This window comes from Gavia stellata, chromosome 15 (genome assembly GCF_030936135.1).
Source record: "Gavia stellata isolate bGavSte3 chromosome 15, bGavSte3.hap2, whole genome shotgun sequence".
NCBI classification, from domain to species: Eukaryota; Metazoa; Chordata; class Aves; order Gaviiformes; family Gaviidae; genus Gavia; species Gavia stellata.
Window position 1 is genome coordinate 8,542,117 of NC_082608.1, and position 27,498 is coordinate 8,569,614.

The window sequence follows — 27,498 nt, forward strand, 5'->3', positions numbered from 1 at the left end:
TCACTTGTTTCAAACATAGTTGATCCTTTTTCTTGGCATCTAAATGATTGAGATTGTGCTGTATTTACTTTGTCTCTTCCGAAATGTTGTATTGAAAAGGAACAGATTCTTCCCTGCCCATTTCCTCCTATGACTCCTTTGAATTCATTTCAGTATTTTTATTTCTAAGCATTTTTCAGGTTATTCAGAGGTATAGTAGAGTATGGTTCCAAAGTGGAGTGGTGAGCTGGGCAAGAGCAGAGATCCATTTTAACAGTATTGTGTCAAGAAGGCTGATACCTGTGCACCCCTCAGATATTTAATTAAAAAATAAGAACAGGACAGTTCAAAACAGTGTATTTTTTTCTCTATTAGTAGGTCTTAAAAAAAAAAAAAAAGGAGGAAAAAAAAAGGCGGAAAATAAAAAGAAAACCAAACAAAACACAACAAAACCAAACCAAAGCAACCAAAAAACCCCCTCCTTTCTCTGCTCTCATTTTGGTTGTTTTTACTAGCTGGGTCATTATAGAGTTTCAGGTTTTACATTGTCCTTCAGAAAACTATTAACGATATTGGCACTGGCAATGTTTCAGAGATAAAAGTAGTTTCTTTTCAAGTTTGATGCATAGCTTGTAATTTTCTTCTATTATTGAATTGCAGAGATATTCCCCCCCCCCCCCCCCCAAGGTATCTTAAAATGTTTCAGATGAAAGCCCTTTTTTCAATAATTTTCCCATGATTATGTAAGAGCTCCACCAATTGTATCGATCAGCATCCATAGCAAAAGTCTAAAATATTAGACATGCCACTAACACCTTATTTCCCAAAAGTTAAGGGTAGAAAATGAGACTGCAAACAAGCACCAAATATGAGCTGAAGAAAACAACACCAAATCCTACAATAAGTGAGATTTGAATTTGACAGGCTAAGACTAGCAATACCACAGTAAAAAAAAAAAAATAAAAATCCTCTTTTGGTGAGAAAGAAAATCAGGAGGGCTGGTTGATGTTCTTGAACCACTACACATAACATTGGAAGTGACAACCTTTCTGATTATTTCCTTAAGTATAAATGAAAGCAGAATAAATAGACAGAGATTCTTTGCAAGTCAGGTCATTTCCAGCTATAGTCTTGCTTCCCTGTATTTTGTAATGGTACTTGAATTCATCTGTTCAGGGGATTGCCCTAGTTATGCAAGTAGTTGTTATGGAAAGACAACGCTTCTGTTTACACTGGTATGACTTTCAACAAAGGTCAGATGCTTCCATGCAAGCTGTAGCTTTCTATGCAAGGAGTTTGCAGGAGGTCTCTAACTCTTGTCACTGTTAACTAGCAGCCTTAGCTATCTGCCAGGGGCTGAAAAACCTTGCCCATTTGGGGTTAAACTCTTTGGAGAATCATACAAAACAAACATAAAGAATTTTGTTGCCTATAGACAGACTGAGGAGCTAGCTGGATTAGTTCTCACTTCCTTGTCACTACACAAGCCACTGTCATTTTCAGTTTTTATGGAACTTCCTGATTCCAGCACTCCCTGACAGTGAATAAAACAGCATTTAGCACATGCTGTCTGAATATCTCTGTCTAATTTTAAATATGTTTTTCACTGCCGTCTTTGTGTCTCTGTTTTTGCAGTAGCTTAAATGAGGTCAAAGATTTTGTGCCTATGATGCAGGTTAATGTATCTGAGTAATCTCGTCAGCAATTTACAGGATTTAGGGGTCTTGAATCCCCATTTTGCCTCCAGGTGTCCATTGGTTTTCTAAAAAAGCAAAACTGAAAGCTCTATTACTGGCTGAGTGCACATTTTAGCAGGCCTCTGATTTATTTATTGTATGTGACCTGGCTGTCTGTTGGAGCTATGGAGATCCTCTGAGTGCTTCAGGAAACCAACTGGAGAAAATGCGAGGCATTCTGCTAATATTAGACAGGTGCAAGTGCAGTATTATGCAGGGATCTATGCAGTGTTTTCTTAGAAGGAAGCAGTGTTTGCTCCAGCACACTAGTCCATGCGAGGTCGTTGCTATGCCTCTGCTCCCTCCATTTACACACACCCCATTGGAACCATGCTTTGCGAGGTATAGTGTGAGCAACTGAAAGTTTGTTTCATTTGGCTTTTGTCAATATTAACCAAGAGAAGGCTGGTGTTTGCACCACCTTTCTTTTTGAAGCTCCTTGATTATCCTTTTATGTATTTTTTGAGGTGATGTAATCCCTGTGCTGTTATTTTTCTATATGTGAATAGCACTTTAAAAAAAACATTGTTTCTAAAAGTGGGATAAGGTATCACTTTAAGATCTTTGCAAGATCTCTCTATTTGGAGGTTTAAATTTAGAAACCTGTGCTGTCATTTTAAAAAAAGTTGCTTTTCATCTGCTTTCCCTCTGGCTCCCAGGAGTCAGTCTCAATGTAGCAGACACTGCATTGCTATTTCCTTTTTAAATCTAGGACAGCAAAGCTATGACACTTTTCAAAGTCCTGATGTCCTTGTTAATATGTCTTTTTACTGTGAGTGAAGGTAAAGCTTACGCAGGAATTGTCCTACTTTCCAGTTCCTAGTTCCAGCAGAAAAATTTTAGAAAACAGAAGTTTGACAGCTTCTTGTGTTGATATATATTAAATCATGTATATTGTAGTGTGTAAAAACTTTGTGCAAGATGGAGGAGATAAAATGCAAAAGTATGACAGTTTATGATCCACTTGTAAAATATTCTACAGCTACTTTTGAAAGAATTTCAAACCTTTCACAGTTATTTAACTGAGATGCATCTGTCTGGTACATGAGCACTAGAAACCTTTTAATGGCTCTCCAGTACCAGAAAGGCATAGTAGACTTAATTCAGCAAAAGGCCACTAAGATAACCAGGGGATTGAAGTACATGATACATAAGGAGAGGCTGAGAGAACTGGGTTATTTGAACCTGAAGAAGGGGAAACCTTGTTACTCTCTGCATCTGTTTAATAGGAAGGTATAGAAAAGACAGAGGCTGACTCTTCCCAGGGGGTGTACAGCTACAGGGTGAGAGACAATGGATGCAAACTGGAACACAGGAATTAACAATTACATATGAAGAGAAATGTATTCACTGTGAGGGTGTTCAAACACTGGAACAGATGCCCAGAGAAGTCATGGGATCTTTGTCCTTGGAGACCTGGACAGGACAAAGCCCTGTTCCACCAGATCTACTTGCACCTGCTTTGAGCAGGGGTTGGACCTAAGTTGTTCTGTGTTTCTGTGACTGAGCGAAGCTACTGCATTTAATGCTGGTTTTGCCACAAGAATAGGGCAGTATGCCTTTCGCATAAAAAGCTTAATTATTTTTATAGCTTCTTTGCAAATGGGGGACTCCAGATGTACTAGCTATGGAGCACACTTGCTTGTCCTCTCCCTTCTTCGCTGTACTCATGCAGCATTAATAGAAATTGGACAAATAATACAGGAACAAATGACAGGCTAATACCATAATGCTTTTGTAAAGGGTTTGACTTGGCCAGCAGAGCATGTTAAAACCCTATTTGTGTGTGACTTTTGGTCCATGGTGAGGAACAGTGGGGTCATCAATGGCAGTGTTTTGAATTCAGTGTTTTGAATTTGAGTTTTGGACCACTGGTGATAGGAATGTGTGCCTCACATAAATTCCTACTTTCAGCTTTTAATATTACCCAATGAAAAGCTCTCACAAATGTAAATATGCACATACACGCTTTTTTCCTAAATTTAATCTTAATAATGTTTTTAGCTGCTGTTGCTGCAGCAGAGACTTATTTCCTTTGTATTCACTTTCATTTTTTGAATTAAAATTCTACATTCTGATCTCTGTGCTCCTAGTTTTATCCACTGTCCAGTCAAAACCAGTTACCCCCACTACTGCTGTGAGAAGCAAAGCTGGGATAATGGTAGTCCTTCCCCACTGACTGCACTTAGTATGTTTACAACTCATCCTAGAGGGGAAAACATTTTGCAAGAGTCTATACCATTATAGCTATTGTTTTCTGAAAAGAAAGAGCCATTAATCTTTCTTCCTATAAATCACTCCTTTTAACTCTTCTCTATTATAATAATTTTCTTTACCTTTTCTACCATTCAGCAGTAGGGAAAGTTTTGGACAGTATCTGCAAGTCTTCTGGAGAATCAGCAAATCCTACAAAAATGTTTTTACTGGAAACTGAGAGTATAAAATGTTCAATGAACTTCTAAGGATCATCCACAAAAATATACACATAACTGCCAGGTATCTAAAAATGCCAAAAAAAAAAAAAGGTAGTGTTGTAATAAGTATCAGTGCTACATTTGAAGAGGGGAATTTTCAACTCAAAAAGTTATTTTTATTTACTTTTTATTAGATTGGGATAACACTTTCAAAACTATTTCGCTAACACAGGATATTAAATCTGGAAATAGGAACTAAGTAATTGGGAGCCTAAATTTCACTGTTAAAAAAAAAAGTTTATTTGAAGAAAACTGAGTGCTTTTTTAAGAAATTTTGTTTACGCATAGTGGGGACATTTTTATTATGGGACAAATGCTGTTTTCCTACATGTTCACTGACCTTGGTGGGACTGCGAGAGTGCTACTGAATTCCTCAGGAGATAATTTTATTGTTATATTGATGTTATCCATGAGTGTTGTATATATAAAAGGTTAGATTCTAAGGTCTGTACTGTGATTATACTCTGTCCTTATCTGTGTAACTTAGGAAGTCAGTATGGGGGTAGAAACAGAAGAAGGAGGAAAGGGTCATCATTTCAGAGTATAGCAGGTATTTAGAAGATAGCAATAGTATTAAAAATGAGACTGCAAGAAACAGAGCAGAATGCCTGCCTTTGAAGGAATAGTATCTACATGGTATGCTGCAGGTTTTTGTTTTTTTAAAACTAACATCTGTCAGAGTACTAGCAGCAAGGAAAAAAGAAATGGAGCTAATCAGGCAGTCTGGGGGTAGGGGGGTTGTCTTTCTCCAGTACACTTTCAAAATAGAGATGAAAACATTGCTGAGTTTCACAAACTAAATACACCTCTATGCAATCCTACTAAATCAGCAGAATTGCATCATGATCTAGTCATCCCTGCAATTTGGACTACATAACATTGAGTTCAAGGTGCTCGTATATCTGGGGAATAGATAGGTCACCCTTGGAAGATATTGGCATGTCAGCTAGTTTGCTTCAGGGTCACAAGTTGACATGGAACACTATTTGGAAGGCCTTCCTTTGGGAAACTCCCTGAGTATTGGAGTTCAAGAGGAAATATTAATAAATGCATATACGAGAGAGGGCAGGGCATACTCTGCTGTTCTGCAAAATGACATAAAGGGTGATCTATCAATCGCTGAGAAAGCACGTTTTAGGAGACTTCACTTTTGATGTTTTTATTTCTGCACATACTAGGATACAAAGATTGATTCTAGATACTTTGTCAAAAAGACATAGATGTGGTTTAGAAAGCATATGCTACTACAGAGGCTAATCATAGTATGTAACTCCATGTAATGTTATATACCACTTGTTAGGCATCATATAAATAACCCTTCTTTTAAGCAAACTTTACTGATATTCCTTGGAACATATGCTGAGGAGAAAGGATGTGGCTGAAACAAAAATTGTAAAGTTCTGAAGGTAAAAACGTATAGAGTAGGATCTGTTCAGACAAAATGTTAAGTGGAATGGACAGAGCTTTTGCAGTGACTTGGGACAGAATTTAGCTTAAAGCAGGATGCAGCTTGGGGTATGTGACCATGCTCACATAAGAGTGATGCCAATGCCCAGATTATCTCTCTTACTACACTATGTTGCTCTTGAAAGCAAAGTGGATGAAGGAAGTAGATATGGTTCCACCATCTTTTAATCAGTTTATTTCTTAGGATTAACCAAACCAATGGTAGGGACTTCTGCTGTGTGACCTTTCTCTGATACGTAAACTGGAATTGCAACTTCCTGCGCCAACTTCGATCCCTGTGCACCTACGTAACATTGCTGTCAGTGTCAATGGGCTTTGACCCACCCATACTCTGCATGCTGACCTTTTTCACAAGCTGACTATAAAGAAATTAAAATAGCCTGTGTATTCAGTTCTTCTGGCCCCTTGCATGGGTCAAGATAAGTTTAATGGCTGCAGCATGCGAAGCTGAGGTTCTGTGAAGGGAGTGTAATGCCAGCAGGGGAAGAATGGTGGAAAACATTTAGCAGCAATTGAAGCACAGTTGGCTTATGCATTTCAAGATAAATTAAAGGTGTTCTGACAGCATCTGGAGGTCCTCTTAGGACCTCCTAGCATCTCTGAAAAATAAATCTAAGTAAACTCTAGGCTTTAAGCTTTCTCTGCAGTGGACTGTAGAAGCGTAGTGTGTTAAAGATAGCAGGCATTTTCATAGTTCTCTCTTATTTTTATCCTGTGTGTGTCACATTATATAGCTGTCTGCAGTTGGTGATATGAGCAGAATATATCGAGTATATTTTCTTAAGAAGCATTTTATATTAACTTATTCTGTCTCATCACTAACTTTTAACTTATTGTTTTAATAGTTGTTAGAAAGCATTTAATACTAATTTAATATGCAGATTTCTAAATATCATTGCTCCTCTTAAATCCTGATTTACACTACAATATCTTGATGGTGTAATAGTCTAGATTAGGACCAGATATTTTCTCTGCTTGGCTTTCCAGTTAAAGGAGTTTTATGAGATTCTGCCCTCTTTCAGCTGCTTTTCAAGTTGTCAGCTTTCACACCACTGTCCATTTTCTAACAAAGTGATGGAGGTAGGCTTTTTTTTTTCTTACTGAATTTGTGACAGTAAGTGATCAGATGCCACAAGTGCTCAAATTCCAGACAAGTCCAGAGGCTGGACTTGATTGGTTTCACTGCTCACAGAGCAAATGTTTGTTAGTAATTATGTTTTCTTCTCATACCAACAAAATACTTAATATAAACACAGTTGTACTAAGTGTGGAAGTATAGCTAATATAACTTGCAAAATTACTACAGGGTATAACAGCTCAGCCTTTCTTTCTAACGGACCAAGCCTTGCCAGGACTAAATCTTCACTAATGACGTAACCTTTGCTAATGAGGCTTCAAAAATATCTAGCCAAATAGTGCAAGATCTTAACATTAATAATAGTGAATAATCTGAGGTAGCTAACAGTTCATTATGGTGTGGCAGAAGCTTGATGGAGTGCTGACAAATGGGTAGCAAAAAAGACAGACAATGTTTCCAGAAAATGTGAAGTGGCGACATTGTTTTCTATTGTGGATTTGACTCAGAAGTTTGGAACTTGACTTCTGGCCTTCGTATCCAACATTTGTTGGCAGCATATCACTGTGTAAATAAATCTATTTAATTCTTTTATTCTGGTTAGTTTCCCAGATCATGTCAAAGTACATGAAATACACGTTAAAAGGAAAATACCTTTTATCTTAATAATAACAATAAAAATGCTTTAAATATTATTCAGTCTGACATAGATAAAATGAAGAAATATGCGTTTGATATGGTTATATTTAGCTTAAACAAACACTCTTACTTTCTGTGGGAAATAATGGGAAAGGTTATCTGTATCGTAATAGAGCTGAATATTTTTGCTTTGTATGATGCTGCGAGATTAGGTGTTCTTGCATGGCATACTTGAATCTATCCTGGCTTACATTTTGAACCCTTGACACCCCCTCCCCCTTGTAAAAAGAATGCTGGAAAAATACCGAAGATACACAAGTTGTATTTTGGGGGGAAAATCAGAATTATGATATGTGACTCAGAGATTTTGATGACAGATGGGCAGATAAAGTTCACTTGTAGGCATTTTCTTGCACTATAAATTGTAATACAAACATTGGCAACCTCATAAATCTCCACTATAGAGTGATATATTAATTACAGGATGTGAGTATGTTCACTTGTAACTTGACTGATGACAGAGAGAGAGAAGGATGATGATTGTAACAAATCAATGCAGAGAGTTAAAATAAGACGATGGCAAGTAATATAATGCTCACAAAGTCTTTATCTTGATGGATACTGCCTCCACATTCCCTTGAAAGCTTAAGAGGGTACGCCTTTTGTTCCCATACGTTCGAACTCTGACTTATATTTGAAGATTTATGTTATGGCTATCATGTGTGGGAGGAATTTGTTACTATGACAAATGCATTCTTTGAAACATCACTGAGTTGTTACCCAAGAAGTTACTAATTTTTATTGTGAGCTGTTCCATTTGTAGGGGCTGTAAGCACAATGTAGCCAGAAAACTCTGGATCTGTTAAACTCGAGAACACTATTCAATAGAGTGAGAAGTGATTACATTTATCATAATCTCATCTTCTTGTGTGAGCTATATGAAAACATTCCCTCCATCCCTCATGATTAATTTACAGATGTGCAGTATGTTTTACCTTTCTGGTACTGAAATTATTTCAGATCTTACTGTGGATGAAATTAGACTGTGGTCACTGGAAAGGAGACCACGTTTCAGTTATATGCAGTCTGAAACCTCATTATTAATAATTTGTAAGTTCTTCAATTGTGTTTTTAAACAGAGTATTACTTTCCTATTTAAATCATGCTCTAGGCAAGAGGTGTAGATGCTACCACTGTTCTATATTTCTCAAGCGATGAACCTAATGCAGATTTCTACCACCTTGAACAGACGTCTTAGACCATATACTCTCGCTTTATATTCTATCCTGTACAGTGTCTTGCTGTAGCTTAGAAAGTCCCTTCTCACTGTGTAGATGCCTGTATGCTGTTCTTCAAATTGGAACTTGCCTGTAAAATCCCTATATAAAGGTTAGTAGGGTAAAGTGAAAACCTGGATGTCGACGATGATTTTAATTTCCTGCTGTGTATATCCAGATATACGTGTCAATGGTCCTTACTATTTCTTCACAAGTTCTCCTTGTTTCCCTTTTATCTAGTCAGGCTTTTCAGTAGTATGTAGAGGAAAAGAGAAGCAAAATATGATGGATTATGCAGTAACTGAGGGAGTTAATTCATAGCCACTTAAATGTATGGCTTTAAGATATATTATTCCCCTTCTTATCCTTACTTCATTCCTGTAGAGACTTAAGGGTATGTGCACAGTTAATAAATTAAATTACAGGTAGCAATCTCTTTCCAGTTGAGAGATTCAAAGACTTGAGCAATTAGTCTGCCTGTTAGGCTCAAATCACTAAAGCCATGGAGATTCTAACACAGGCTTTGTTAGAAATTCTCCTGAAAATGGAAAAGGTTTAAAGCAGTTCTCTTGCCCATGTTTCAGTAAAGGAATGTAATAAAATAGAACTTTTCCTGAGGACTATCAACAAGTACCAGGGGAGCTCCCTGAAGATCTGATGCCTGACAAATTGCATCTGTGTTGATGGAGATCAAACAGGGTTAATGCCCAAAACTACTGATGAAAATTGTAAAATAGCTTAATGCTTTCAGCCCTTCTCTACCAACTATTGAAACCTGTGGGAGATTTTCCATGAATCATAGCTCAGAATGTTAGCAGATATGTACAGAAGAATTATGACAGCAGTTTCCATTCTCTCCATGAAACTAGAAGTGGGATGAAGAGTATCCATAGAGCTTTTCTTTCACCACTGCACCATCATCAGAGGGACAGAATATTAATTTTAATGCAATGTATGAATTAGCCTGGGAGAGCCATTTGGCTATAGCTCAGCTATTCATGCTTGGCCCCCAAATCTTTGTGTGTCTGCTGCATAGACAGTAAAGGGCTGTGCTCCCACAGCACAAATGGGGTATGAATGTTCCCTGCCATTCACACAATTCTAATATCTTTGGAATTCCAAGGCCTTTTATAAGCTGGAATCAGTCCTGTCTAAGTTCATATGTGTAACTCTGTTCATACAGAAGCATAAGTATCTGCTGCTGTGAAAGATGAAACTCAGGGTAGACTTTCATCAAATGGGAAAAGCCTAATAGAGTTTCTTCATGAGGCCAGAGATATATCAGAAGAAATAACCTAATCTTTTCCCAAACCAGAGAGAGGTCTTCTGGCTAAAATGTATCTCTCCTAATGAAGGTCTTGCACACACCAAGCATGAAAATCACTCCTTACAGCCAGCAGAGGAATACAGTGAAAGGCAGCAGATCCTCTGTGCCTCAGGATATAAAGTAACAAAGAGGAAATGGTTAGGACCTAGAGGAAACAGAAGCCTTGTCTTACTAAAAAACAGTGGAGAAAAATCAGTAAGACTTCTCTGTAAGTAACGTGTTATAGCTCACGTGTGCACCTCATGAAAAATGGAGTGTGTATAAGTGAATCTGTGTGTAGGCCAGTGGTGATGCCAGGGGATTCTTCTGTTTAAACATGTAGCTGGTGAATGTGAAATGTTTTCTGAAACCACATTGTGAGGATTGATTCTCAGTACCATAATTCACTGCTTCTCAACAAATACAGCATGTCAGCCAGGAAAAAAAAGAGACTGTATTTCTAAGATTCTGTATCTGTGCTTCATAGCAAATTAATGTATTCTGATACTTCTCTCTGCTGATGTCTATCTTGCTAAAATGTTGTTCTTTTTTTTTTTTCTAGACAGCTACTTTGAGAATGTGATCCCTTTCCAGGGTCATATGCTTCTGGTTTGTGTATTGCATCAAGCAAACAAAGCATCCTCCTTCTTAGATCCATTCACAGCCTCTCCATTACTGTCTGTCACCTCTGAATGGTACTAAATCCTTCCTCCAATAACCTCAACACAGCAGGATCCTTGCCTTTTTAGTTATTACTCAGTTCAAATATTCACATATTTCTATGCCACTCCTCATGCTTTGGAAGAGGGTTTTGCATGCCTGCAAAACTCTTATTTTCATTCAAATTCCAGTAAACTTTTTGCCCACCCACCCCTTTTTTTTTTTTGTCATGCCTATAAAACAGGATAAATATCAGGATGTCAACATACTGTAACTACTTCCTATATTGCTAGCTTTTATTGTCTTGCCACTTTCTTTTGTCCCTATTCTCTTTTCTCTCTTCCATCTTATACAAAAGTCTTTGTGGGGCAAGAAGTGTCCTTCTAACTTTGTTTGTTGAACAACTGGCATACTGAAGCCCTGGCATATGATTAAGATTTATAGGCATGGGTGCATTTAATCAAAGAAGCATTACCTGTGTAACTTAACCTGGTGCAAAACTGGACTTGATAATATTAAGGCTATGTAAAGGGATCTATGATCAAACAAAGGTTTCTGAAAATCCCCATGACATGTTTTTACCTAATACACTTTAGTGTCTTGTAATTTGAAGAGGTGCTCAGTTGCAGTTTGTATAGAAGAAAGAACTAAATTCAGTCTTCCATCACAGAAACTGACCCAGCTGCATGTGGGCTGGGTATGTATGCCTTAACCGGGGGCTTGCTTGTGGGTAACTTTTGTGACATCAAAAGGATGAGAAGTTGTCCATCAGCATTCTAATGTCCTGGTTGTTCAGGAGGGTTACTCCATGAATTACAGTCATGAAGAGTTGGGTTTTTCCTAGTCCTCTGGTAGGTACTGTGAGGATAGTGAATCAAACATATCAGTCTTCTTTTTATGCACACATAAAGACAAGGAAAAATTGTGCAGTGACTAGTCCATCCTCCCCCTGGACACACAGAATCTGCTCTTGGGAATAGAGAGACAGGATTTCAGGTCCTATTGTTGCTTTTCTTGTTAATTGTCTGAATCCAGAGTATCCTAGAACATGGAAAATTGATACTGTTTGTATTAAATATGTATGAAAAGAGAGGTATTGGAAAGGGTAGTCCCAGATTATGCTTGTCTAGACGAATCTTGGTAGATTACTAACTCAGCATAATGCGTGCATTACTCATAGTTCATGTTGTAGATAACAATTCTTTTGATGTAGGGAATAACATCTGTCAGATCTCCAAAACAGTAAATGATATTTTTCCATTAGCCTTGTAACTTGTCTGTGTGGGTAATAGTATGCAGTTATAGCACTTGGTCAAAGCTAATCTCTGCTGGTGCACAAAAAAAAAAAAAAGCATGCAGCAACTGATCTGAAAGGCAGAGAAACTAGTGTTTCTTAGCCTACTGGCTGAAATTAGTTAGTTGTATAGTGTTTTAACATGCTTAAGTCAGATCACAATATTTACGTCTTGGTGTCGTTGCAACTGCTGTTCAAAACTCAAGGTAAAAACATGATAAACTGAGAATGGCTTAAAAAAGTGCCTCACTTAGACCAAGAATTTTAGGGGCAAGATGCACTTTTTCCGTGCTTTTTTCCTCCATCAGCACAAGAGATTGCAATTTATAACTTCCCTGCTTAATTTGTTAGATAATCTATAGATCTATCTCCTACAGTCTTTTCACCATCCTCTTTGGGGTTAGCAGGTTTTGGGGATAGTATTTTAAATACGGTTACAAGTTTGACACATGCAAGCTTAGGCTGCTGAGACCATGTATTTAGCAGTACTGACATAAACAGGTAACCCCCACCACCCAATTCTTATTTGTGTTGGTTGTCAGTTTGTACTGTATAAAATCATGTTGAAAAAAGTTTTGCATAGTAAAAGGATTTTGTTATGGTTTCATTAAGTGCAATGTTATAACAAAGTTACAAAACTAGAAAGCTACAAAGATAAATGAAGTTTAAAATAGTTTGTGAGGATTTATGATAAGCATGTACACACTTCAGAAGGCCTCTGGCACTAGTAAGCCCCAGTGTCTATCCCCTAACTAGATTAAATTCACTGCCATTAGAATTCAGCAGAAGCACCAGCCATGGGTTGGTTTTCATTCCCGAGGGTACTTTCTCCTTGATAGAAACTCCAGATACCCTTTTGCTTTTCAATGTCTAATTGTTAGACAATAATCAGGAAGGTGACAATAAAATTGGGAACTTATGGGAAACACCAGTTAAAAAAAGAAGGAAAAAGTTGAAGAGGCCATAGCTTAAAGTAGTTTCTTAATGGACTTCCTAACTAAGGAGAAAAAGGAAGATATGCAACCCTGAAAAACACAGTGCACAGTTTGAGAAGTTGAACCTAAATAGTGGAATAGAACATTTCAAGAGAGAGCAGTCACTGTAAGAAGAAGCTAAATTGTCAAAATGAAATTGGAAATGAGGAGTGGTGGCAGATTTAGTAGTTGGAACCAAGACGTTCTTTCCTGTTTTCTAGGAATACACTGAAATTTATCTCTGCCTCAAAAAAAAAAAACCCAAACCAACCACCACCACCCCCACCTCACCCCCCAAAAAAACCCCAAACCCCCAAACAACCCTCCACAACAAAACCCCAAAACTTTGGATGCAGCACTATAGGAACTTTACAGTCAATGATGAGGAGACTTTTGATAGGGTTAAATTAGTTGGGTTTTTTAATATGAACTCTAATTCCTTGCTAAAAGCTGTTTTACAGCTGCTTTGATGTGCAGCTGGGGAAGATTCTGCTTTGGTGAGTTACCAGGATAGGTCACATTCCAGGGCTTCCCATTGTAATATGCTTGTAAGGACCGTTTATTGGAAGCTCATGGATGAAACTTATTGATTGTGAAAATTGTCTGTAATGTGATGACTAAAGGGACAGACATGTTTGTTGAAACTGTTGGAGTCAACTTATTTGAAATCGGTCCCCAAATAGTGTAGTTCAGCATACATACAGAGATGATTTATTTTATTGCTATGGCAGTAGCTTTCCCTATCACCCATCCAAACTTTCTAAATGTGTAGGATGCCCAACAGCAAGAACAGTTCTGCAGCAAAAAATTCCCACGTTCTAGAGCTTATGTTCTTCGGAACAAACTAGGGATTTTTTCCATTACCACTCTTTTAATAAATTTTTAAGGAAGCATGTGTTACAATAACATCCTAAGAAATAGCAAGGTTGAGACTGTGGCAGGCCTCTGCTTGATGTGATATACCTTCAATTGCACATTACTTAAAATAAGAAGCTGGTGATATTGTAGGTTTCCCTAATATCGTATCTAAGGCCATGCAGGCAGACAGGGCTATAGTATTTTATCGTGTCTTGAAGTGCCTCCCTGGGGTGTGCCTGTTGGAATCCAATCCTAGCCTGCACGATACCTGTGCTAATGGATGCACTATGCAATGCTTCTCCTTATCCCCACTGGGCCAGGATTTGTTCTATAATTATGAAAAAGGATGTGTATTTCACTGTGCAGATGTTCAAATGATGTGCTTCTTTCACTTAGAGAGAAATAAACTTTTTAGCAGTATCACAGTGAACACAGGCACAGCTTGCAAAGGATTTCTGTTTAACGTCTTATTGAATGTTGTTACCATGTCACCCAAAAATACTTTGGAAGATGATATCTTTATGCAGCTGACAAGCTATAAATTTTCTCTTGGGCAGCTCTGTAAATGTGTGATCTTCCCAAGAGCTTTTCATTTTAAGCAAATGCACAAAATAATCAAAATGAGTATGGATTTATTTATAACTAAGAGAATTTATATTTAATTTTGGGCTTACTTTGGTGTATGTGCTTAATCTTTAATGAATCCAGTCTAACAATTTTTAAAAAAAGAGTGTCTTTTGCCTTAGCCAGGGAGCAGTCCTCTCCACACAACTGAGAGAAATGGGGGGGGGGGGAGAACGAACAAAAAAACCAAACCCCAAAAAACTAAACCAGCCCAACCCCCAAAACCAAACCAACAAACAATAACAGGAATTAGAAACTCACCATCTTTAGAAGGGAAAATTATGGTGACAGTATTGATGGTCAGTGTCACCAAGCTAATTGGGATGGCCTATTCTTGTCATATTACATTCTTTGAATTATCCTGTTGCAAACCAGTCTGTGTTTTATTTTTTTTTTTTCTTCTCTTGAGACCAACACTGTTATAATGACCTCACTGAATAAAAGGAAGCCTGTGACTCAAAAGCTTTCCTGTGCAGCACTGGCAATCTAGGGGGAGGGCTGAAAATAAGAGGTGCTACAATGGCAAATGATATTACAGTAGGAAGGAAAAAGAGACATGTGCAGTATGAAATAAGCATTCGTATCAAAGAACGTTATAACGCCTCAAGCTTTCTCTGTACTCAGGTGTGAAAACCAGAATGTTGTCTTTTGTAATTTTCCCTCCTCTCTGGTAAATCAGAAGTGTCAGGGATAATGCATGTAATCAGATTTCTTTGTGGCTGACAGCTTCTTCAGTGAGGTGCCCCCTCCAATTTTATAATCCTTATTACAGTCTGTGGTGTCTGCTCAGACTAACTCCCAGTAAAATTAACAGGAATGTTGCATGACAAAGGATACCTGATAATAAATATCCCTACTTTGTACTGTTTCCAGAACACCTAATGTAAGGTGTTATATTTATCTAGTACATGATTTGCTGATGTATTTCTGGTGACAAGACTTTGTTGACAATGAATATTATTTTTAAATGCATTTTAAACATAAATAGGAATGTGAATAAAGTGCACCCTTACTGTACTGTATGATCTTGCTGCATTTATGTCTTGGTGACCACCAGAACTCTGCTGAAAAATTACTAACGAGGAAAAATCAAAACTCCCCAATCACCCTTCATTTAAAGCTGAATGCAAACCTTGCTGCTTTGTCTAAGCTTCCCCACAGTAGTGCTCCCATTCTTATTGATTCATGCAGAAAATGAAAAGCAGGAGACTTTTTGTCCCTGTTTGTATGGATAGAGGAAGAAGAGAGGAAAAAAAGGGTGGAAGCATGACCCTTTTCTTTGGAGGTGTTCTCAAAATGGTCTTTTTCTGGGAAATGTTTGTGGCTGTGCTCAGTCACTGGCCTGAGTACAGTCAATGAGTGAAGACTGAACAGGGGAACAATGAAACATTCATGTGTGCTGAGAGAACTAGAACAGTAGGAACTGGTAGATGTGGCAGGATCTGAGCAAGGTGTTAATCATCAGCCTCAGGAGATTGGTTGCAAGTGTAGAAATGGGAATTAGTGTGTGTTTTGTCATCAGAAAACTTGAAGAGCAGCCATGAGCCTCTCTCTGTCAGAGGTACTTCACAAAAGCAAAAAAGGAATTTGTAAGATAAGCAAGGAAAGTGATACTGCTCTCCTTTTCCCTACAATATGGTCATGGCATTTCATAAATAAATGGGCTTATGCCAAAGATATACCTAAATCCTATACAGGTCTCCTCCTGATTGAAACTTTTTAGGAAGGCTCAAAATGTTGGCTGTTCACCTGAACAGTAACAATATAATGAAACAAACTGTAAGAATTTAGATAGGATCTACTTATAATGCACTTGGTATGGGATTATGTTTGTACACCTCTTGGAAAACTAACTTATTTGTGCCAGCTACAGGTGTTTGCATACACTGTTTGCTGTTTGTTTCTGTATTAAACTAAAGATGTATTGAGTTTGTTTCATAACTTTTTCTGTAACATTTAGGCTTTAGCTGGCACCTGATTATTTGTGTATACAGATTATCTGTCAGACTAATTCAGATCTGGTAATAGTCTCTGATTAAAAAAAAAAGAAAAAAACCTGTTTAATGGATGACTTATTACTTGATATTGTTTCTAATTACCTATCACTGTCCAGTTATGTTGTTCTTCAGGGCATGGTGTAAGACTAATTTCTTCTACGCAGGCATAACTGCCCAAAAGAAACCCCTCAAAAATGCCTTCTTATCTTGTTCAACCTTACAGACGTGTAAATTTCAAAACTGGAAAAGTTAATATGTATGTTTCGCACTATTTTTAAATCAGTTTTTAATCTTCTAATTGACTTACTGAATTGCCAAGTAGTTATGAATTTATTTCAGTATAGTATCATGTGCTACATGTCCACAGAATTTTTCCAATGTTATACCATTTAAAATGTTACATAATTACTCGTCTTATTTTTGACTCAGGAGTTAAATGAAGACTGCATATTTGCCTAGTAAGAACTGGATGATTCAGGAGATTTTAATTGGTTTTAAAGGCTTTTAAATTTAATTAGTTAGAATCTAAAACAGGTCAGGGCTGACTGGATTTGTATTTTGTCTAACGACTAGTTATGAATTTGTGCAAAGTAGCTTGATGGTCTTAAGCTTCTCCTTGGATTCATACTGATCCCCAAGAGGACAGTGCTTGTCCTGGCTCTTTCTGTTGCTAATAGTGTACCATTTCTGTCTTGAAAATCAGAGCTTGTTTTTCTAAAACAGAATTTAGATGAATTACTTCACCCACTTTGGCAGACAGCCACTTGCTTCCCTCCTAAAACTGCAAGGTAATAATAGTCTAGAAATATGCTGATCATAAATATTACTGTGGTGCCTCATGACCTATCAGATTTCCTAGGTTGCCTACAATTGGTTGATAGATTATTAAAATCCATTTTCTAAATAGCTGCTACATAAAGAAAAAAATACATGCAACCTAATCCTGTGATTCCTGTATGCTAGGGTGTCTACAAAATCACAGAAGCACTAAGCACTTGGAAAAGACCTGTAAGATCATCAAGTCCAACCATCAACCAACACCACCATGCCCATTAAACCATGTCCCACAATGCCTCGTCCACACATTCCTTGAACACCTCCAGTGATGGTGACTCAACCGCCTCCCTGGGCAGCTTATTCCAGTGTTTCACCACTCTCTCAGTAAAGAAATTTTTCCTAATATCCAGCCTGAACCTCCCCTGGTGCAACTTGAGGCCATTTCCTCTTGTCCTGTCGCTAGTCACTTGGGAGAAGAGACCAACACCCACCTCTCTGCAACCCCCTTTCAGGTAATTGTAGAGATGATGTCAAGATGCTGGCTGTTATCAGGAGGGATGAAGCTGGGGAAGAAGGCAAGTCTTAGATTAACTTATATAGTGCTTCTGAAGAGTTAGTAGATTTGGTATTGCCTAAAATCTCCAGTTCCGAAAATGTTTCTGTAATATACTTGAATATGTTTATATGATTTAAAGGGTAACTAGGCACCTTTTCCAGCCCAGATTAACTTTTTAAAATAATTTAGTATCTTTTTCATTTTAAAAAGATTGGGTTTGTTTGTCTCCCGAACACCATGTCCATTGCTAAACTAAAAATCCTCTGTTTTCCTAATCTTTCTATAAAACCAGTCTTCTGTCCTCTTCTTTCAATTTCAGCTGCTTATAAATCTTGAAAAAGGACATAAGTGGTAAATAAATCAAATGCATGAAGTTAAAACAAAAAAACAAAAAAGGAAAATGTTTCTTTATAAAATAACTGAGATCAGTTAAATTAGTCAATTATGATTATTAAATAGCAAATATCAGTCTGATTTTTTATTTTTTTTTTTTCCCCAGGCTGTCTTTTAAGTGTTTGGAGATTTAGTACATAGCTGCACTATAATTAGTAATACGCTATAATTTCTATGAGTATATTCAATGAAATCAACTGGTGCATCAGGACCATCAAATCCAAGCAGTCTAACATAACATTAGCTTGAAAAAGAAACATTCACTATTTAAAATACTAAGTTTTGAATTCTATTTATTTGCCTTCTGAAACTTTAGCTTTTACTTTTGAAGGTTTTGTTTGTTCACTTTTTTTTTTTAGTGGAAACCAAATTTGAGGGGATCACTTGAATGCTCCAGATGTTAGAGGTAGCATTGCAAGAAAAAATCCCCAAGCCTTCTGTCATGTAAAGTACTTATCAATAAGATTACTGGAGTCAGCAATCCTGTATATGTATGAGGCTTTGTAGGTTAAGAGTGGGATATCACACATATTTTGGAGAATCCCATTGCTTTCTTACAAACTAGGTTTAGTTTTTATGTAAGAAGGCCTTCAGTGTATCCCACAGTTGCTTTCTTGTGGAGTTCTTCTTAGCTCAGAACTTTGTTACTATACAAAATGTGTGGTCCAAACATATGAAATAGCTATCAGTGTTTACCTGAAAAAGTGAGATTATTTTTTAATGACTTGCTTTAAGTAGTTGTGCTATTCTTTCACTTTCTTGCTGTCAGAAAGTCTGTTCGGGAATAGAGATGTTTAGCAGCCTAAGCAGTGAAGAATATAAATTAAAGGGTGAAGAGATCAGCCACTGATCTTCCATCTTAATCAATATTACTGTCTTTAAGAGCCCTCCTGGATGTTTGAGACAAACTTTGAAAGTTTGTCATCTTCCTTTCTGTGGTACTGGGAAATTGTGGATGGCAAACATAATTAGTAATGTATCCAAAGTACTAATATGTACGGGGGAGATAATAATTGGCTAGAAAAAATAAGGTTAAAAATATTTTTATTTGTATTTTTTGTAAATAGAATGTATCATTTTGCATATGAAGAATGGCCTTTTTCTTGTAAAGTCATACTGTATTTAGTACTTTGAAGACGATTATCTTAGATGTCCTTTTGTAATTTGTGTAATCACTAATTCATAATGAGTGTACTATGTTGCCTTCAGGTACTTCGTTTACACAACTCTCAATTAGTGTGTTTTGTTGGACACTATGTACTAATTTTTCTTAAGGGCTTAATGTTCTCATTTTGAGACAAAAAAGTAGTTACAATAGGGTACTCAAAGCTGGGTAAAAAATAATTCTTCATTACTTTTAGAGACTTTAAAATGCTCTAAGTAGAAAATTCACTTAAGCATGTGTATTTTTGCTAGCTTCAGTGTTGTTACAGACAAGCATAGAAATGAGTTTATGTTTGGGTGCTTTGCTTACGGACATAGGCACTTTGCTACCAGGATCAAGTGTTACTATGAATGATCAGAAGCAGCCTTTCTGCCTAAGAAACCAGATCCAGCCACAAAATTTGAGTGTCCAGTTTATCCATTGGTAACCATATTTCTACATCTGAAGAGAATGCTGCCAAGTGTTGCTAATACTCCCTTCATTCCTGAAACAAAGAATGCGTTTTACAGAAACACATAAAATATCACTAACAACTTTTCACTTAAAATCTCACGTATACTATGCACTCACGTAAATAGTGTGAACTAGTTTATCCCTTTTACTAAATTAATATAAAATAATAGTACTTTTAAGAATGAGAATACTGTCTAAAGTTTAGAGAAGAAAAAAGTATTTTATTACATCTTAATATGAAACTGAAGAATTACAGACATTATTGTCTGGTAAGGAAACACAGTAATCCTATTAAACTACAGGCCTACACACATATACAACTTTATCAAACACAGTGGTATTATACACTTCCATAGTGACAGTAGATACTTTTCCTACTAAACAATGCATACAAAGGTAATGTCAATAAATTAATAATTAGTAAAACTTGATGTTAAAATGAATAACTTCAGTTTTCAATTGTTATATTGACTGATACTGCTAATTTAATGGCACCCCTATAGAGTCAGCCTTTATTACTCACATTTGCAAGGGCCTCAGTCAGAGTGCTGTGTCCAGTTCCCCGAACTATAGTCAAAAAAATAAAAGGAGCAGTTGCAGGGTATGCGGAAAGAAAAGACAAGAATGATCAGAGGCCTTGCAGTGGTGACCTATAGATGGAAAGAAACTGATGTAATTTACTGAAGATTAAAGTCTTCAAAAACAGAGAAGGGAAAAAATGTTTCTGTGTTTCCTGAAGTGTTTCAAGAATGGGCTAAAATTATAATGGGAGATCTAGGTTATATATCATGGGGAGAAACAATGTAATGGTAAGGACAGACAAACATTAGGTTTCAGGGGATGGTTTAAAAATTTCTACTGCAGGAGGATTTTTGAGCTGTTTAGACAAACATCTGTCAGGAATAATGAAGGCATAGCTGATTCTACCTTGGAGCAGGAAGATGGATTAGATGACTTCTTAATGTGTCTTTGAGACCTTTTTACCCTCATTTCCTACAGTAAGGAAGCTTGTGTGATCTTGCTATGGGGTCTATTCCAGTCAGCCTTCTCTACTAACGTTCGAACCTGTGTTCAAAATGTCCTCCCAGTTTGAGGGACGAATGAGTCTCAAAGATGCTGAATTTCCTGTAACTTTCTTGAAAAGTGTAATGGCAGATAGTGGAGGAAAACAGAGATAAGTGGTCCTATTGAGGGAAGGAGGGAAACATGAACTCTTTGGTTGGCCAGCTGGGTATGCGAACTGGGTGATGGAGCAGTGGGTGTGTGCACACAGCTGGGAAGCATCTGCGTTGGGTGCTACCTCTGGGACAGCTGTCAGTTACAGGCATGAGCATGCTGGGGTGCTACAAAGGGTTAAGGCATGTGGGCAAGCTGGAGGCATCTCAGAGGTGAAGTTAGCAGGAACATGGGAGTGAAGTGGGAGGCTCCTGTGGTGAGGAGAGAGCTAGGAGAAAAATCCGTTAGAAACTAGGCTTAATTACTTTCACTGCTAGTTTCTGTTCGGTGAAATGCAAATGCTTAGTAATACTGACCAATTAGCAATGTATTGATCCGATACAGGACTGTGAGACTGTCAACTTGCCTTTTTTTAGCAAAAAGTTAGCGTGTGTTTGCAGGATCAAAGCCTTAACCACAGAGATACCTTGTAAGAAACCACACAGATACTGGAACTGATAAGCATTCTGGTTCTCGTATCTGAAAATACTAACTGCTGCTATTACAGAAGCTTTTTTCCTTGTTGTCTTATAGGAGACTACCTTTTTTGAAGTTTCCACTACTGAATAGACTTCTGTATGTTTAAAAACATATCGAATGATTGGCCCTACTCTGTACTAAAATTTAAGGTGGAAAAACCCCCTCTAATATTGATAACATGTTGCTTCAGGATAGTGTCCTTCCTACCCAGGACAAAAATAATACTTTACTTAATCATAACATATTTGCTTAAGTATTCAACAAGTCAACCCAACTATGGTTTGGCAGTCAGTGCTTATGTATATCACTCCTCATGAATACTTAAAGGCTTAATAGCCACTGCATAGCTACAAGGTGTGCAGGGAAAAAATATGTGCAAGTAAGTTACACTCCTGTAGTTGTCATTCTTTGACAATAAATAATTGACATTATCTGTACTTGGGAGGATTCTTAAATAGTGGGTTTGGTACATACTGTACTGCATCACTGCTGTGATGTATTTTTGAGAAGCTGCCTTAAAACTAATCCCAAAGATCTCTGAATAAGAGCAGACTTGGCAGATTCAACATAAGAATGTTATGCAAAAAAAAGTGCTTTCTGGTCATCAAGAGGAATGAGGAGGATATTGAGAACCATCTGGATAACCAATTAAACTAGCCAAGAAAATGCTTCAGTCATTCAAAAATTGAAACAAGATAGCAAATACGTATTTTTAAATATTTTACTCAAAATAAAATAAAGTGGCTCTCCTCTGGCAAACCTCTGAACAGCTCCAGTAAATGAACAGGGTCCTAATCCAACAAAGCATATGTAAGCACACCAGTAATTACATTTAACTTTATCCAGTTGTGCTGAAAGTTACGTATGTACTTCGGGAATTGCTGGACGGGGCCTAACCTGAATTATGCAAAGTCTTTGAAGAGGAAGAGACTGGAGGAGGGGTTTGTTGTTAGCAGTCCCTTAAAATCAGCAGAATGCTCCTGTGCTGGACGGTACCAGCCTCTGTAAGAAAGGCCACCTTCGAGGGCTCTTTCATTTTTTTAAAATAGAATTAATAGCCCTTGTGCCAGACCCCAGCTGGGCCTTTGGGGCCTTGACCCCGCAAATGCTGGTGTGCCAAAACACTCGCTTTCAGCGCAGGAGTGCTCCCGCCGCCCTGGAAGGGGCCACGACCCACCGGGCGCAGGAGAGCGCGTGCCGGGCCTGCTGCCTCTGCCCTGCCCCAGGACGCGGCGCCGCCCCGCGCTCGCTCGCTCTCCGGGCCGTGGGGGAGCCGGGTGACCCTGGCGGGGCTCGGCAGCGGCACAGGTAAGAGGCGGCCTCTCCCCGGACCCGGGAAACGGGTGAAAGCACAGAGGGGCCTGAAGGCAGCCGGGCGCCAGCCGCGCAGGATCCCCGCGGAGAGGAGCGAAGCGGCCTTTGTTCCCCAGCGCCGCCGGGCCGCGCGGCGCGGGTGTGCGCGGCCCGCGCGCCGCTGACGGGTGCGCGTGCGCGGGGGCGCTGCCGGCCGCGCGCTGCCGCCCGCCCGCCTCGGGAGCGCGCCTGGCAGGCAGGAGAGCTCCGCCGCAGCTGGCGCGCCCCCGTGGCGGTGTCTCCTCGGCCGGCAGCGAGAGGGAGGGAGCGCGCGGTCGGTTCGGGCGGTCGGGCCGGGGACCGAGCGTCTCGGCGAGAGCGGCGCAGCCAGTCGCCCTGCAGCCCGCACGATCGAGGGAGCCAGGCCGCCTCAGCGGGGTCCCGCCCAGCCCAGCGCCCACAGGTGAGCGCGCCGTGGAGGGAGGCCGAGCGGCCTCGGAGGGGCGAGAGCGGCTCGCCCGGCGGGGGCCCTCTCCCCGCCCGGCCTCTGCGCCGGGCTGCCGCCCTCCGCCCGCGGAAGGTCCCGGCGCGGCCGCGGGGCCGGCGCGGCGGCCGCAGAGGAGACTCGGGCAAGGCCCCTCCGCGGCCTAACCGCAGCCCGGGCGTCCGGTTTCCTGCTCGCGGCAGGGCCCCGCGCGGCCGCCCGCGACGGGGGCTGAGGCAGCCTGGTCTGAGGGAGCGAGGCGCGGCGGGCCTTTCTCCTCCCCGGCCGGGCCTGCGGGTCCCGAGGGGAGGGGAGAAGCGGCGGCGGGCGGCTCCGAACCCCTCTGCTGGGCTATTGTGTGCCAGGCTGAGGCGGCGGCCTGGCCCGGCTGCGGCGCAGGGCTTGCCGCGCGCGGGCCGGCGCCGCCTCGGCTGCGGGGCTGCCCCTTTGTGGCCTCGGCCTCGGCCTCGCCGCGCGGTGCGCTTTGTGCTCGCGGTCGCGGAGCGAGGCCCGGCTGCCGGCGCAGCGAAGGTCAGCTGGGCCGCGGCGGCGGGGGGAGGCGGGGGCGGCCGGCCGCTCCGGGCCCCCAGCGGCGCCCCTCTCTGCGTGCGTCCCGGCGGCCCAACCTCCGCGGGAAACAGGTTATCGGAGTAGATGCGCTGCTGTGTGCCCCTCTGTGACATTTCCTAGGAAGGCCGCTGTCTCCCTCGTCTCTAACCCGGTGAGAGCAAAGAGTTGGGGAAGATTCTTGCTCATCCCACGGGTTCCCCTGCGAAATTAAAAGGCTGGAGACCTTCGTTCTTTACCCATCTGCACGGTTGTGAAAGGACAGGAAACAATAGCGTTTGTAGTGAAAGGCAAAGCATCCTAAATATTTCTTGAGGAGGAGAACCAAGTTTCTTTTCTGGTAGTGAACTGGTGGCACTTTTAGTATAAGCTTGTGTTTCATTTGTAACTGTAAACATACGATATTTCTGCAATATTCTCTCTTCAGTATCTATTTTAACCAGTCTGGGTGAATACTACCTTTCCCTTGTAGTAAGTAGTTTATTCATATGCTAGATGAATAGATAAAGTGACTTAATTTGTTTAACGTGGCAGATGAGTGGATGTTAGGAAGCTCATAGGTAATTGGACTAGGTCATGAAGGACATGGGATATTCCACGCGGGACATAGTTTCAGTTGTCTGTTTATCTCCCTTCTAAACTCTGAGGCTAGCACGGTGCATTCCAGAGAGGGAGGAAAATGGCAGTGACTCTTCTCAACCCTGACTTATACAAGCTGGTTTTTGAGAAGATTTGAAGTATTGTAATACAGGTAGACTGATCCAGAAGCTTTTAGTATAAAACTTGGATCTCTGGACTAGTCATCTGTTGCAGAAAATAACTTTGGGGTGTAGACCTAAAGAATAAATCAATTAGTTCTACTTTTTATCATTTTTTCTACACTGTAATGTTGATGTAAAAATTGAGTGCTAGAAATGATAATTGCATCAACTTCAATGGAAACTATTGCTCTTAAACAGCTTTAGCACTTTTCACAGCAGTGAAAAATTGTACAGGAAAGCACAAGGGTAAGAGTCATCCATCGGTGGTATAGTTTTAGGAATCTGTTGTGACCCAAGAATTCTGAAATTGATGAAATGGTGAGCATTTTGGTCCTGAAAGTGCATGTAATGACCAAGTATCTTGTCCATTAATCTATCATTTCTGTTGGTAAGGTTTTAATGCTGTAGTCTAATTAGACTGTACTGGAGGAATCAGCTCAGAAATTCAGTGGCTCCAGCTAAGTAGGTGTGAACTAAGGAAAGTAAATATTTTAAATAACACAAGTACTTTCCATGCTTAGGTTTGAGTATAGTTGCTGCTGTCTGCTTAGCGTGAATTGAGAAAGAGGTACTGCTCAGATGTCAAAAGACACCTGCCTCTAATGTGGAAGACAGGGGAGCATGAGCATGTTCACCTAAGCAGCAACTCTTTTTGGCCTGCAAACTCAAAGAAACCAAATAGGATAGTTTTATGGACTCTGGTCTTCACATGAAACATTCTGGAACACTATACGTGCAACTCCTGTGAGAGACATGATGTTCTTAATTTTATTAGAATTGCTTTGCTTTATTTTTCTGCTTGTAATAGCATTTGTAGTCTTGTAACTGTCAGCTTTAAAAGTTGGACTGAGTTTTGCTGAAGAGATTATCGGTGTGTGTTTTGCTTTAATGGTTTCTCATTTTCAGGAGCTAAGCTGAACCAGAATAGTTAAGGTAAATAAGTATTATCTGAAATTCTGGACATATATAAGGAACTCAGTTCTGCTGTTGTGATGCACCTACCCAGTCTGCAGAAAGCCGAAGTGAAAATTGTGTTTGCAGCTGCTGACTGTAGTTACCTGAATCCCTGGTTGGTGCTGTTAAGTGCTACCTGCTGCAGAGAACAGCAACAGCAAAGTAAGGATGCTGGCAAGCTCCAGTTCACCTCAACCATCACTTAGGGCCCAAAGCTTAGGATCTCGTTTCTGAAGTTTACAGTCTTAAACATAATGAACATCGTAGATGCCAGAGATTGTTTTTACTGGATTTTTTTCTTTTTTGTTGCTTTGGTTTTTGAAGGAAAATCAGCATTAAGGAAAGTGAAAACTAGTTGTGATTAAAAAAGAATAGTAAGAGATACTGCTTTTGACTCTAACAGAAATACACGACAGGTAGAGACATACTGTTATCCTAATAAAATGTTTTGTTTCATTAATAAGAAAATTTGTTGTAATCAATTTACTCTTTTTCAAAGTGTACATACTGTTCATATCTTAAATGTACAATGTCATGATAGCAATGCAATTTTGGTGTATGTCTTCTGTGTACAGTATCACATCATGGACTAGAAATGGAGAGATATGCATAAATACTGTGTTGTTACTGTGAGATGTTACTGCAGGTTTACCTGAGTTTTTCCCATTAGCACTTAATTGCGTTTACCAAAAATCTTCCCAAGTCATTCACTTGGTGTTGTTTTATACCATGCTATAGTGTGTTTAGCTGTTGACTATACTAGGTAAAGAAAGAAGACAAAACTTAGTATTAATGCTCCATTAATATTCTTAAGTTTTATGCCACACTTCATATATGTATGTATTTTCTAGTTCTAATCCAGACTATGTACTATGTTTCTGTAATGCCCAGGACAACTATTTTAAATATATGCCTGTTGGAGTTAATCTATAAAATGGTGATTCTTTGTGTTATCATAGGAATAATGAGAGATTTGGTTACTAATGCCACAGTACTTTAATCAGATAAAGTGCTAGATAATTACAGTTAACCAAATGGTGCATTTCTGAATTTGACTTGTTTCTCTTTGTAGAAGCTCAGTGTGGAAGCTGAGGTTGGCTGTGTTTTCAGCGGGGAAGTAAAATATTATTTGAATGGTGAAGACTGTATTTGTTCTTTTGCATCTGGAAATGCATTTAAAAAAATTACTGTGGATATATTCTTTCAGGGAAATTGATGTAAAAAGATCAGCAAATTCATCTACAGACAGTTGTTGATCATTTCCTTTTTTGTTTGCCTTATCTAGAAACAGGTTTGTATCTTTTCTTGTAACAATTGATGACCTTGCTGAGACATGAAGAAAAACAGGGAGAGTGTAGTGATAAGTTCTGCTGCTTAAAGAATTAGTCATCACTCCTTTAAAGTGCAACAACAGTTCTTTGAACTTTAGTTTGCGTGGCATGAAGTCTTTAAGTTAATATTTTAAAGTTCTTTCTTACTGTTCTTGCATATAGTACTAAAAGGAGCAAAAATTCATTTAGTCTTTGATGAAAGACCACAGTGGCTTTTCAGTGTTTGGTTTTTTGAACGCTGTCAAGGAGGAGCATTTAGAATGCCACACTTCTTAAGAGTTATTTTTAAATATGTGTTCAGATGAGATATGTCAAAGGAAAACTATATATGAAGGAAAATTGTATGTTAAATTTTGTTAATGTACAGATTGTCAAAAGGTTGAAAAGGTTTTAACTGGAGTAGGAGTGTTTTAAAATAATTTAGTGTTAAATTAGAGGAGGGAAAGCTTGAAAATAAATTCCTCCACATAAAAATTGCTAGAGCTGGTGTCTAGCTTAGAAAGGTTAGGTATATTAAAAGGCTTATCTTTGTTGTTTCTGTTTACTCTGTATTACAGATCTTTTATGAAGGAAGGTGCTACGTCTTCTGTATTTTGCAAGGGGATGACAACTGAAATATGAGGTTTCTAAGTTCTGATTTGTAAATCTTAGTACACATTGCTTTATGCTGAAATGTGATGTGGGCACTAGTTTTAAGTGGGTTTTGAAA

At 39.2% G+C, this 27,498-nt stretch overlaps 1 protein-coding gene across 2 annotated transcripts in view; it reads left to right on the forward strand.

The window, feature by feature from the left end:
* SIAH1 (siah E3 ubiquitin protein ligase 1) overlaps nt 1-27,498 on the forward strand; it is a 68,971-nt gene that overhangs the window by 25,933 nt on the left and 15,540 nt on the right. Inside the window, exon 1 of one of the 2 annotated variants that reach the window (XM_059824984.1) lies at nt 23,139-23,155. The exons of the other annotated variant lie outside the window; for it this stretch is intronic. The gene's annotated coding sequence lies outside the window, so the exon portion shown is untranslated. Of the gene's footprint in view, nt 1-23,138; nt 23,156-27,498 lie in introns of those variants that run through there. 2 annotated transcript variants of the gene reach the window in all.